Source organism: Falco peregrinus, chromosome 5 (assembly GCF_023634155.1).
Source record: "Falco peregrinus isolate bFalPer1 chromosome 5, bFalPer1.pri, whole genome shotgun sequence".
In the NCBI taxonomy this organism is placed as follows: domain Eukaryota; kingdom Metazoa; phylum Chordata; class Aves; order Falconiformes; family Falconidae; genus Falco; species Falco peregrinus.
In genome coordinates this window covers 95,894,269-95,907,017 of record NC_073725.1, presented here as the reverse complement: position 1 = coordinate 95,907,017, position 12,749 = coordinate 95,894,269, and the positions used below count along the sequence as shown (strand labels likewise).

General features: G+C 41.8%; 1 protein-coding gene across 13 annotated transcripts in view; it reads right to left on the bottom strand.

Moving 5' to 3' along the window:
* Positions 1–12,749, bottom strand: part of FOXP1 (forkhead box P1) — a 391,101-nt gene that overhangs the window by 215,051 nt on the left and 163,301 nt on the right. For all 13 annotated transcript variants that reach the window (XM_055804566.1, XM_055804572.1, XM_055804571.1 and 10 more), the window contains one exon: positions 11,067–11,132. The gene's annotated coding sequence lies outside the window, so the exon portion shown is untranslated. The remainder of the gene's footprint in view (positions 1–11,066; positions 11,133–12,749) is intronic.

Genomic DNA, 12,749 nt, shown 5'->3' with positions numbered 1-12,749 from the left:
GAGATGGATACCCCAAAGCAGAGGTCCGGCCCGGCTCCAGGGAGGAGAGGGGTAAGGCAGGGTGACTTTGCTGACATTATGGGGACACACCACACCACAAAAACTTGCTAACAATTTAATAAGTAAACTCAATGTATAGTAATTCTTAATACCAAAAAAAAAAGGCAATCTAGTCTGACCCAGTGGTCAGTAAATCTGTCAACAGCTCTCCAAAGAGACATCTTTACTCCAGGTCGCTTCTATCATCATTCCACGGGAATGACTCTGGTGGCAGGTGACTAACTTCTCCATCATTACTGCAGAGCTCCACGTGAAACACTAATGTCAAGCTGGTATTAGGCCTTCCCTTATGCCCATCTGTTTGCAGGTAGCTGATAACTTTGTAAATGGAATTCCTTTCAAGCGGAAACTTGGTAAAGAAGCTGCTTTAGGTATGTGGCTGGGCAGGAGAGGAATGGGACACACTTTCCAAAACCACAGAAAAATTAGACCTGGGAGAGTTTGCTTGGTTTGTTGTTGTTGTGGTTGGTTTCGTTGTTTGTTTTCCTTTGGGTTTGTTACTTTTTGTCTTTTTAAAGGAACAATTTTGTACCTTTCTGAGCTGCCTGAACACACAGCAGCCCAACAACCTAACCCGCAATGTCCCTCTGGGGTGCAAGGGGCAAATCTGGCTCCAGCTGCAGATGGGAAAATCCCATCACAGTCTTGTTGCCACAGTTAACGTTTGACATAGGATAAAGAGCATATTCTGGTTGGTACACCACACACAGCTGGCACTGTACAAAGTCAAGAAAAAAACAAGAAAGCTTTGTCCAGAACAAACAGTACCCATGCCACGGAGTGAGTCAGCTGCAGAGGTAGAAAATGAACCCCAAATCCTGACTCGCGAGCTCAGGCTTTGCACAAAGCACACGTTAACAGCAAAAACCCTCTCCCAAGATTGAGGGGGTTGACATTTTGTTTGCCTCAAGCAAAACAAAACAAAGCAGTAGGTTTTAAACTGCTCAGAGGCACGTTGTCTTTTTGATGTATGCATGTCCTGGCAGTCATACATCTGCATCAGGAGAGAAATAGCCCAGGTTTTTTGGCAGTTATTTAGTCCTTTTCATCTGAAAGTTGAAAATACACCACCATTGAACCTTTGCAGCTCCGAGTTCTGCATATAAAAAGCAGCTGCTGAATACATGCAGGGAGCGAGGATTTTTTCTTAATGTTTGAACAGTTCCAAGTTCAAACCCATTAAAGTCCAGGTCACACCAGGATCATGTCACTATTAATGCATCCAGTTACATGCTGAGGGAAAACCCAATATAAAACTATGATAAACTCTAGTTCTTCTGCACAGATACACCAAGGTCTTACCCAGATGATGCCACAGATCACTCTTCACGGGCAGTGACCACATGGGATGTCAGTGTCACAGGACAAAATCTGGGCAAGTCTCTTTACAGATGTTGGGGTTTTTTAAAGAGAAGGTTTCAAATGTCCAGAAAGCTTGTTTGGACTTTTCTCTCCCTCTCCTCTTGGGGGAAGACCTTCTTGTCCCACCGGTGCTACCTCCAGCACGTCACAGGCTCCCACACAACCTCCTCCCACATCACCAGTAGCCTGCTCTCCATTGTGCTTCATGAAGACACTGGGGCCGAGCATGATGAAGACCCCTAACTCCATGCTCCTTCACCTTTTCGGGGCAGATCCCCTCTGCCAGATGGGCAAGGTCCCACTTGTTCTTGGGGCACTTCATGCCTGGCCAACTGCATGCTGCCCCAGGAATGACCACAGCAGGGAAGCAGAAGACTTGAGCCAGGCCAGCTATGGCCCCAGCCACACGTGGAGGTACTCTGGGGTCCACCCCCTGCAGATACCTGCTATCTCATAACAGAGTTGATAACAGCCCTACTCTTGCTAAGAGGGAAGACAGAGACACAGGAGAGGAGACAAGTGGGGAACTGAGGGCATGTGGCCTTATGATGGTGAAGTATGCAGGGAGTGCTCAGGGCTTCCCCTTGCTGCATGCAACCAACTGGTATGGTGGTACCTGAAGGCGGCCACTGCCACCTCAGAGAGGACAGCAGGGAACAGGGAAGGAGCTGGGAAAGCACAGATTTACTTTAAGGGACAAATGGTTTTTCCTAAAATTCCATAAAAACCCAACATCTCAACAAAAACCTACCAGTTGCTAATATTCCCAAGCAACATACCAATCAGGAAGTTTGCTCCCCTGCAACAGTCTGTCAGCTGTCCAGGTTGCACAGAGCTGCGCACATGTATCTACCCCTTTGATGTAAGGAGTGCGTAAGATCAGGTGGGCTGGGACAGAGGAGATGTCATACCTCGTGGCCCACACTAAACGCCTGTAGGACTGGAGACAACCCGAATCTGCACGGCAGCAGAGATGTGTGCTGACACAGCAACGCACAAGACACCCCCGCAGATGGTCCCTGCCTCGTTTGCCGATCGCTGTCCATGACAAACCCCCTGCAGCACAGGAACCTTTCATTCCATACCAGCAATCCTCGGGGATCCTCAAGTGTCTAGCACTGATGCCTCAACACCTGTGCTCTAGATACAAGAGCGAGAATGGAATTTCTTCTCAGCGGTGGCTTCAGACTCACTGAGGGTGCTCAGACCCCTTGTAACTAAAAGCCTTCCTCTCCAGTAGCTTCTGGCAGGGCAATTTCAAAGACAGGTTCCTCAAGTGGTGGCGTGTAAGTGACACTGGGATGCAGGTGATGTAGCATGGCACCACAACGCTGCCTCATCTTGCCCAGCTGGGAACCACTGTAGGAGTTTAGCATGAGTTTCAAACAGCAGGGTCTAGTAAAACCGATTTACCCAGCTCCTCTCTGAGCCTCCCATTCTATCTGCACTGGGAAAGGAGGAAAAGGACTTTTCTGGACTTCTTGGCCTTATCAAGTATCTAGAAAACACTATGGCTGATCTGGATGTATTTCAAACCAAGTTAACCATGGCAGCTTACGAAGCGGTAATGCTCCAGCTGGCCTGCATATCATGAACATATGAAACGCTAACTACACAAAAAGAGAACCAGTGAGCACATACTATACATGTGGGATTTACACTACACAGACGTTGGATTTGAACTATTCACACAATTTTTAGAAACTTACTACAGGGTTAATAAAGTCTGAAAAAAATGAATGCTCTCAAAGATTCAAGATGTATACTTTTTTAAAAATAATAACTGCATTTTTAAAATTCAAATTATCTAAGAAAAAATATTGCCTCATGCACTTGAGTCTCACTCAAGAGGAGAAATTTTAAAAAGCCAGAGTCTCCATTTTTAAACTATATTCTTTCAATTATTCAACCTTCAAAAGGAGGACAGGCCAGACTCCTTTTAAATACATGAATACATATCCAGATAATTCTTTCAGTTTTAAATAATATTTTGTCTAATTAATATATTTTTCCCCCTCCAAAACATGTATTTATCTGTTGTGAAATCAAAGGCAGAAATTAATTGTTTTACAGATAGCAGAGAGTAAATAACGAGTTTGGAACCTTGCAGTCTTACCCTGGCAATTTGTCTCATGTAATTGACTCAGCAGACATGCTTACAATTTCTTACAACTTCTACAAGACCTCCTGTGAGCTTATTTTAATGTTCTCCACAACTGAGCTCAGAGCTTTGGACACTGTAAGCAAGTAGTACCAAAAGCAATCATCTCTCCCTCCTTAAAACAAAAGGCAACAAACAACAAAAGCACACATTTTTTTCTCATTGGACATCAGATCTTAAAGGAGGATAAACACGTGAAAGAATTTGCACTTTTTCCAAAGTATTTTTTCTATTGTTTTCCAATAATAACATTTTTAACAGCATCCAATTTGCATTCAATAAAGTTTTAAAAACAAAATTTTCCAAATAAAAATTATCTTTCCAGTTATTGGAATAAAATTTAAATGGGGGATGACAGCAATAAAGCAACCACAATCTGTAAAAATACCTGCATCATGACATTTTTCCAATTTAAAAGGATTTAGAATATCCCCTCCCCCCCCCCCAAAAAAAAAAAGGAAACTGTCTCATTGCCTATATTATTGATTTATGCTGTTGTTGGCTTTCAAATGTAGCACTTTTTATTTCTAAGATCTTTACAGACAATTACTAATGTCACAACTGCACACCACTGTTCCATTGGTGGAAGTGCCCCAACAGCAGGAAATGCTGTGCCCTTCCACAGACATTTCCTTCCATCAGTGGGACCCACTAACCCTTAACATGTCAGAAGATTAAATTAAACACTTGTATTACAACTAATATGGACAAACAGGGCCTATCAAAAATAACAAAAAAGGTACGACAGGGGAAGAAAGCAGACCTTGTACCCACAAAATGCTTTTTTTAAAAAAAATAAAAAAATAAAAATTCTACTTAAAAAATAGAAAGAGATCATCACATTTCAACAAAAACCTATTTTGAAAAGCTGTATGATAAACTACGGATATTAATGGTTTGCAATGGAAATGACGTCAGAGTCTTAGTTACAAATATCCAAATGTTTGTGCTACCATACTGAAAAAAATAAACAGTGAGCTCAGAGTCAGAAATTACCCTTTTGAGCAATTAAGCAGTATTACACAAAACACACTGAAAAGTATATAGCCAGCAGAGGTGGGAGAGCCCCAAATTAAAATTCACAGATTGCACTGAGAGAAACACTTAGCAATTAAACATCTCAGAGGTGGCGTCTGAAGTTCCTGCCATTAGCAGCAGTGAAAAATGCTTTCATATGTTGCAATGAGAAATACAGGCAGGCAATCAGGGCCAAAAACTTACTTTTTTTTTTTTTTTAATGCCTTGGCTTTAGTATGAGCTACCAAATAAAAAAGGTGGCCTCCCGTAATGCCCACTGACATCACTGGTCTTGTAACAGTCACTGTAAAATATGGTTGCTACTGCTGTAGGACAACAACTTAAGTATGCTGGAAGACATACTTCTGGTGTGGTTGAAGGCAACAGGCATGACCTTAGAGATGACCAAATAAAATACAAAATAGGCAGTAAGAATCTATTTCTGGTATCATTTTCTCACATTTCTGGATTTTATAACATAGGAACATGCACTGTCTTTGAGACAGGAGTTTTCTAAAGGCAGGTTTCAAGCCTGCACATCTACAAGCGGTTCTGGCCCTTTTGCTGAGAGCCAGGCATAGCTACAAGATGCTAACAGACAGCTGTGATGTGCAGTAAAGCCCATCAGCCTATGTGCACCAGCAAGCGGCAGCTGCCGCTGCATCCACTGGCCCAGCAGCACAACTTGCACAACGGCAAGTTTCAGCACAGCTCTTAATTCAGAGTTATTTGCCTGCTTCAGAATGAAACCTTGAAACTGGATCTTTCCATCCTATTTGTTTTTTTGGTTGAGACTGAGCATGAGTTCATGAGCTGTCCGACCTGTAGCCTGTGCCTGCGTTCTGGAGTAACGAGGACTGATGCCGTTCCTACCTATGGTATTCTCAATTCTTTCCTTGCTCAAGCTATGATAAAATGCAGCACATCCTCCTGACACATTATCCAGCTTGGTCTTGAAGAACCAGGCTGGAAATCACATAGTCTGCATTGCATGGTGTATTATGAGCCACTTCCTTGATGCATCTGTAGTTAGGCCAAGTTAAAGGAAGAACATAGCAATTTACCTGTTGAGCCACAGTCTGCAGCAAAGCTGCAATCAGGATGAGAGAGGAGAGGTTGTTCATGGACCAGTGATGGCACAAGAACAGGCTCCAATATTCCCAACACAGCTTTTACAGCACCCTTTCCCAAATGGCTCGGGTTGATGAGTCCAACCAGCTTCAACAGCACTACTCATCACTGCAACAACAACAAAAATCCCTCACAGGTGCCTAGCATGGGATGTCGTGCCTCCCACTTAGGACGCACACAGCTTACATTTCCTCATACACAGAGGCTAGTGGGAGAAATTCAAACACCTGCCCATGGCAGGGATGCTGCAGCCCTGAGCTCCGTGATGGCACTTGCCAATACAGCCATGTTTGCAAGAAACTCATTAGATGAGGATGGTTGGGCCTCCTCTGATGATAGCTTAGTTTAACAGAACTCACAGCACTTTTTAGCAACTGGCAAACACCAGTGCAGCCTTTATGGCTATTTACTCCACAGTTACAATCTTCACATGTTGGGCCACTTTCAGTATACCCCAGTGTGTTTGATTTGTGGGTACAGAGTAGGCTAGTGGTTTCCAAATCCAGAGGTATGAATGAACCACTCAGCCTGATGCTTCATGTTCTTCACCGATTTGAAATGGATGATGGTACTCTGAATGCATGCTAAGTAATACAAATCAGCACTTGCATTTTATTGAACATCATATTGAGCATCTACCTAAACTAGGATTATGCAAAATATTGGCCAAATCTTGCTCACTTTAGCTGTCTTCATGAAGACCAGAAGGATTTGGTCCAAAAGCATCAGGTAAGAGCATCAAAATCTGCTAGTATCTTAAAACCAAGAAACATACTCTTCTACCAACCCACTTGAAGATTTATAATACATTAAGGAACATTAAGAAGAAGAAAAAGAAGCAAAGCTAAATGGGCCAAAAGCAAACAAAAGAAACATGTTCTCTTGAGATTGCTAATGCTGGCAGACAATAGCGCAGAAAGAACTCCTCTGACAGATCTTTGAAGTCTTCAATACAGCATGCTAGTGGTCCATATTAATGAGATTTGCTCAAATACTTTTTAAATTATTCCAAAATGTCTTAATCTATTTTCTACATCTTCTTGACCCAATTGCTTCAGAAAACTCACAGCTTCACTCATCTCTGGGCTAAACTTTTCATTCAAACAAGCATGGTCCTCAAGCAGTTTATGTTTCCAAAGGCCCATGCGCAACCTTTTTAGGGTTTACCCCAAAACATGCAGGTAATATTGTAATTACTAGAGATTACGGAAACACTGTAACACTGCACTGTACCTTTCAGTTTGAGTAACTCAAAAGTCTTACCAAGTAGGGTATTACAACGTCTCCCAACAACCCAAAAGTAAATAAATCCAGTCTTAGATGTGGCCTGACAGACAGTAACTACTCCAGCTGCATGACTACCATGCCACCAGCAAGTGAGCAGCAGGCATCAATGGAGGTCTCCCAGATCCCCATTTCCTGCTGGGAGTGATACAAGTACTCATGCAAAATGCTTCCAGTACAGCTCTTACGTGATTTGGGCCTGTTGCAGAGAGAACATTAGAAAAATGTCCAAGAACCAGGCTGGCTGCTCTATTACAGGCTTTCTTACAAATGCACCCAAGTCACAGAAACCATGTCCAGAAGTAGTCGCGCACCACATCTTCTAGGAATGATGGCTATTTCTGCTTGGCGATATGTTTCCACACCAGTCAGTCAAAAGCAAGAAAAGTCAAGGTGCCAAACTCAGTAAGGCAAATGTCACCCTACTAGCTTCCCACCGCCTGACTTGCAAGCATCACTGCCACCCAGCTGGTACAGAAAACAGGGGTAAGGACATTGCCAGCACTTCTGGAAAGTCACTAGCAAGGAAGAGTGCTGGGGAGAAACTGCATGCACTGTTCAGCCCTTCGTAAACAGAAACTTCTCTGAAAAAGTTTGTTTCAGGGCTTTCAACTTTTGCCTGGAGCTCCTCCCGCTACAGTCAGCAAACAAGTGGCCCAGCAACATGCCAACACGGTTTCAGAGTGATGTCCCTTCCTCATGAAACAAAGTGGTGGGACTACTGGGGAAAAAAATGGGGGGTTTTGGTCCCAGAACCATTTTGTTTTCCACATAGACAAACTGCTCAATCCATTTTTTGTATTGAGCTTAGGGGGGGGGGGGAAAAAGTCCTTCTGACCTTGCTCCTGGCTTGAAAGAAAGAGAGGAGAGAATATACACATATAAAAAAAGTTAAAGCTCAAACCCACAGATTTCTCTGTTGATCACCTCATTCAGTTCCGAGTTATAGCAGGCAGCTTCTGTTTTATTATCAATATTTAATCAGCATTTAACTCTGACAAGCATTAGGATTTGAAATTTTAAACTAAGTGCAACTTCGCTAAATCCTTTGTGTTTTTTTTTTCTCCGTTAAAGGTTTTCTAAAGGATTCTATCTTGCTATCTTAAAAGTCTGCATGTGTCTTTTGTTATCAATAATGTACAACTTTAGCAGCATGTTTTGTACTTTTCAATTTTTCAGCATGCAAGCTATCCCTGATTTACAATGCTCACTGAATGGTGTTTGATTATTGAAAATGCTTTTACATACATTTAAACAAATGACTGCTCCTGGAAAACTAACACTATTGTCCATCATTCCGTAAAAATACATTTCCCCTCCCTTCTTCCCAAATCAAACATTTCAATTCAGATTCTTACTTTGAGGAAAAACTGGCATATAATTAGGCAGTGCTAAATAAAGGAGAATGTAAACATCTTAACTCTGAAGGTTTAACCATCAAAGCCCCTTGCTGTATCTATTCTGTTATTCGCGCCTCCATTCAGAGCTCTTTGGAGCTCAGAAAAAAAGAAAGCAAACAAAACACGCGGTATAAAAATCTATTTTACCAGCTCTGTGCTGTATCCCACTCCAGATGCCCGAGGCCAGGCTCACACGCAGTGCTGGGACGCCTGGGGCCATGCGGCCGCTCCTCAAGGAGTACAGAGTCCTGCTCTGTAACTGCACTGAGCGGCTTAACTGCTAACTCAGAAGATGGGATTTCACCTGAAATTAAGCTATCAAGCAATTGAGCTCAAACTCAATCAACCAAACCCTTAACCTTCCCTGTTTCAGTGGCACTGCTCTAATTAGGACTCTATCACTATTTCCATTACTATCTCCTATTCTCATGGTTTATTATCTCAGCAGTTTCAATTCTCACCCAGTTGAAATTTGACATCCAGTTTCTTGGACCACATATCATTCATTATGGTTTATTTTATGAAATATGTCGCAAGATCATGGACCAATCCTGCAGCAAATAGGTTTCCGTGGAAAACTGGACCCCTTACTGCAGTGCAAGCAGGACAGAGCCAAACCTTCTCAGAGAAACAAGTCCTAATGTTAAAGGACACATTGAACAACTTATTTTTTCAAGTCAAAAATTTGTGGTGCAGTTTGAAAACATGTGCTTGAACACATGTCCTGCTTGCACGCACTGTAGCTGACCCCCAGTTCTCTGGTGCTCAGGATCTTCCCAATGAGCCTGGATCAGCTTCTAGAAGAGAGAGTTTGGCTAAACCCTACTTACCACCTCTGCCCAGGGGTAAGGGGTAAGACTCAATAAACCATACTCGGAATATCAGACTGAAAAATCTAATGGTCTTTTCCAGTGATATAATCTATGAATCACCCAAACTGCTTACTGCTGAAGGATACACTCCAGAGGGTGTGTCTGGCATTCATGGCGTCCTGATGGCAGCAATACAAAATATTGTCTGCTTTTGGAGACAGCCTACAAGCTTCAGGTGAGTCTAAAGGTTGTGTTCTGCTTTTACCACAACCAGAATTCCTAATTTTCCTGGGCCATGTAGCATCATGGCCACGCAGGAACCATGGCTGCACAAGAACCCCATTAATTCTGAGGCCCTCTGATGCACCTGGGACAACATTTTTCTGTTCCTCACAGCAGCTCAAAGGGGGAACACCGCTGCTAGGCAAGGACCACCATCTCCTTCAACGGCAGGATCTGCTTCTCCTTCAATAGCTGAACTGCATCTAATACCTCTTGGGCTCCACCATAAAAAAATAAGAATAATGTTCAAATCTTGAAGACAGGCATGTATCATGCAGCTGACATACACCATTGGCATGGCCAAGGATTGCAATGTTCACTTGAACTTCAGGAATTTCATCCTCACTAAATAGATATTTTTGGCAACAAAGAACTGAAAAAAAACCCCACATCATCCTCAAATCTATTTTAATTTAAAACAGAAGAGAACAGGAACATTTTTTTCCCCTTGAAGTACATTTTAATAAAATTTAAAATAAAAATAGCTCCAATTCACTCCAATGCATTTAGTCATTCTGTAAAATTCTAAGTTTAAAATGAAATCACCATTTTATATTCAAACAAGGTCAAGAGAACAGCACTAACGAGCACTGACATCACAGCGAACAGCAGCCACTGCTCAACGCTTACATCAGTGTTGCTTGTTGCTATGGTGCTTAACCGACTATTAATTTCTGAAAGAAGGTGATTATAAAGCAGCCATATGAACCTCAGTCAGATGACACCCTTCAGTACCAAACACTGATCTGCCGTTACTCTTCTCTTCTGCAAGTTAATTTTGTGAATCACCACTTTTGTGATGTTAATATTCCTTTCCAACTTGAAACTTTGGACCAGAAGAGAGGCAAGGAGTTAATTTAGAAGCAAGGGACTTTCACATTGCTTTAAATAAAAATCATTTTGCAGAAAGTGATATTTCTTTCCTTTTCGCTACGCTCTGAAAGACTAAAAAGCATGTGTTTTAATTTTTGCAGTGATAATAAGCAATCAAATTAACAGCTAAATTCTGCTCTCCTGCTCTGCTCGACATGCTGCTGTAAATCCAGAAGTGTCTCAGCCTGGGATGAAGCAGTGCTGAAGCAGACTTGACCACTCCCCAAGGATTTGCGCCAGTAACGGGACCTGGCTGCGGGAATATGCCGCTGCAGCTCCCAGTCCAGTGCCCATGGATGCTGTGCCACAGACTTGGCCAAGTGGCCACCAAGACCTGCCAGAGCAGAGTCTTGCCATTCACACAGAGGCTCTGTCTGGTTACCAAACAGCCTTCTCGGAACATGGCTGAAAGCCAGAAAGTGCATCTTTGTGGCCTTGCTCCTGAAATGCAACAGGATTCCTAAACCACTGGCTTCCCAGGCAAAACACAGGTTTAAGGCACAGCGGTGGCTCCAAAAGCTTAGCTGCAAAAGCTTAGCTCCAAGCCCAGCGCTGCAATCTTTACCCACACTGCCAAAAGAGCTTTTACTTGTGCAACTAAAGCACGCTCCTGGGGTTTGCAGGATCAGATCCTTCCTTCAGACATGCTTCAGAAGTTGTGTGCAAAACAGTATTTGTATTTACCTTCTTCAGTTGCTCCTGTAAAGCAATCTTCAGTTACAGCCACCCAAAAAGGCCACTCTTGTTACCCTGCAGAGAAAGAAGGTAACACAACGTGACTGCTGGGTCAGTGTCAGCAACAACACCCGAAGCATTTTCACTGGCACCACGTTCACAAGTACAAACATAAATAAAGCAACAAAATGAATCTAATCGTGTTTAATGGTGAATGACTTTCAGAGAGAGTTAATAAAAACAATCAAGTCACAGGACTGCTGCTTATCAGTACCAGCCAGTGCGAGGCTCTTCAGTTCAGCACGAACAACTTGGTCTTTGGGAGAAAAAAAAAAGAAGAAAAAAACCCCATGGAGATGAGACATCTTTGTTCTCTAGCATAAACTTTCTTAATCTTGATGTCTATCAATCTATTTTCAGTTTGAATAATAAATGAGTTCAGTTCTTTGTTTCAGAAATCTCACTATTGTCTGAATGGGTTCTCCTTACTTAAGGCATTTTAAGACCATTTGTAACCACTGCTATTTTAGCTTCTGAATCCTTTCTTTTTTCTCATCCTTTTCCATAGAGACACAGTCCTAGATGAGATTTTAAAACTAGCTGCATCTTCCTAATTCAAAAAGTTGTTTACTATCTTGGGATAGCTCCTCGTTAAGCATTACCGAGAGCACACCAAGTATGCCAAGGTGGTAAGAGCAATGGGTATTAAAAAGAAAAATAATTAAAGTGTATCTTTATAAAAAGTAGGAGGGAGAAAACAGGGAGAAAACAGCACGTGTAGGGTTTTTTTTACCCTGTATATTACTGCATCTTGTGTACTCTCTCTTATGCAAAAGAGTATGTAATCTCTTAAGAAACATGACAATCTGCCACTTTCTGTTCATGTAATTGGGATCAACATATGGTACAAGAGAAAAGAAAAACATTTGTTTATTAATTTAGATCAAGTTACTAACTCAAACCACTAACAGCATTCAGAATTAATTCCACATCAATTGACCAAATACCTTAATAGAGTAAAATTACAACAATTTCAGTGAAATGTTGATCTTCTGCTGCAGGGGTGCAGAACAATATGTAATACAGACAGAAAGAAATATGCAATAATCTGGTGACACAGATGACATCATATGAAACGGAAAGTCAGTGACATGTGTATGTGTAAGAGCTACGTGAAACTCCATTTCATAAAATTCACACAGCGAAGTGGAGTTTTGGGGGTGTTTGTGAAACTCAGCAAATGGTAAGTTATGCTATTTACATCAGTAGGTAAAGGTTTTTACTGAAACAGTAAAATACCAACCTCTGGGAAAAATCAGAATCTTCATTAAGTTCTTTCAAAAGAAGATGTACTCGTTTGCCATTTATTTTGGAAAAAAAAAAAATTCACAATGAGAATGAACCACTACTTTACTATTGAAACCCGGTTATTTTTAGCCAGAAAAAAAAATAGATATATACATATATTACCTTGAGACAAAATGAATATTGGTTTTAGCTGTGCTCACTGGCATTTTATTTTATTTTATTTTTAATTTTCATGTTTTGAGTGAGAAGCTTTTCACAATTCTTGTAATGCAGTACTGGAAGATCAGGCACCAAAATTTGTATGTTTGCTGTATTGGAAGCGCTGTGTACTTGGGTGTACATGAGTGAGACACTCCTGATGCTGCACGGTAAAGGACATAACAC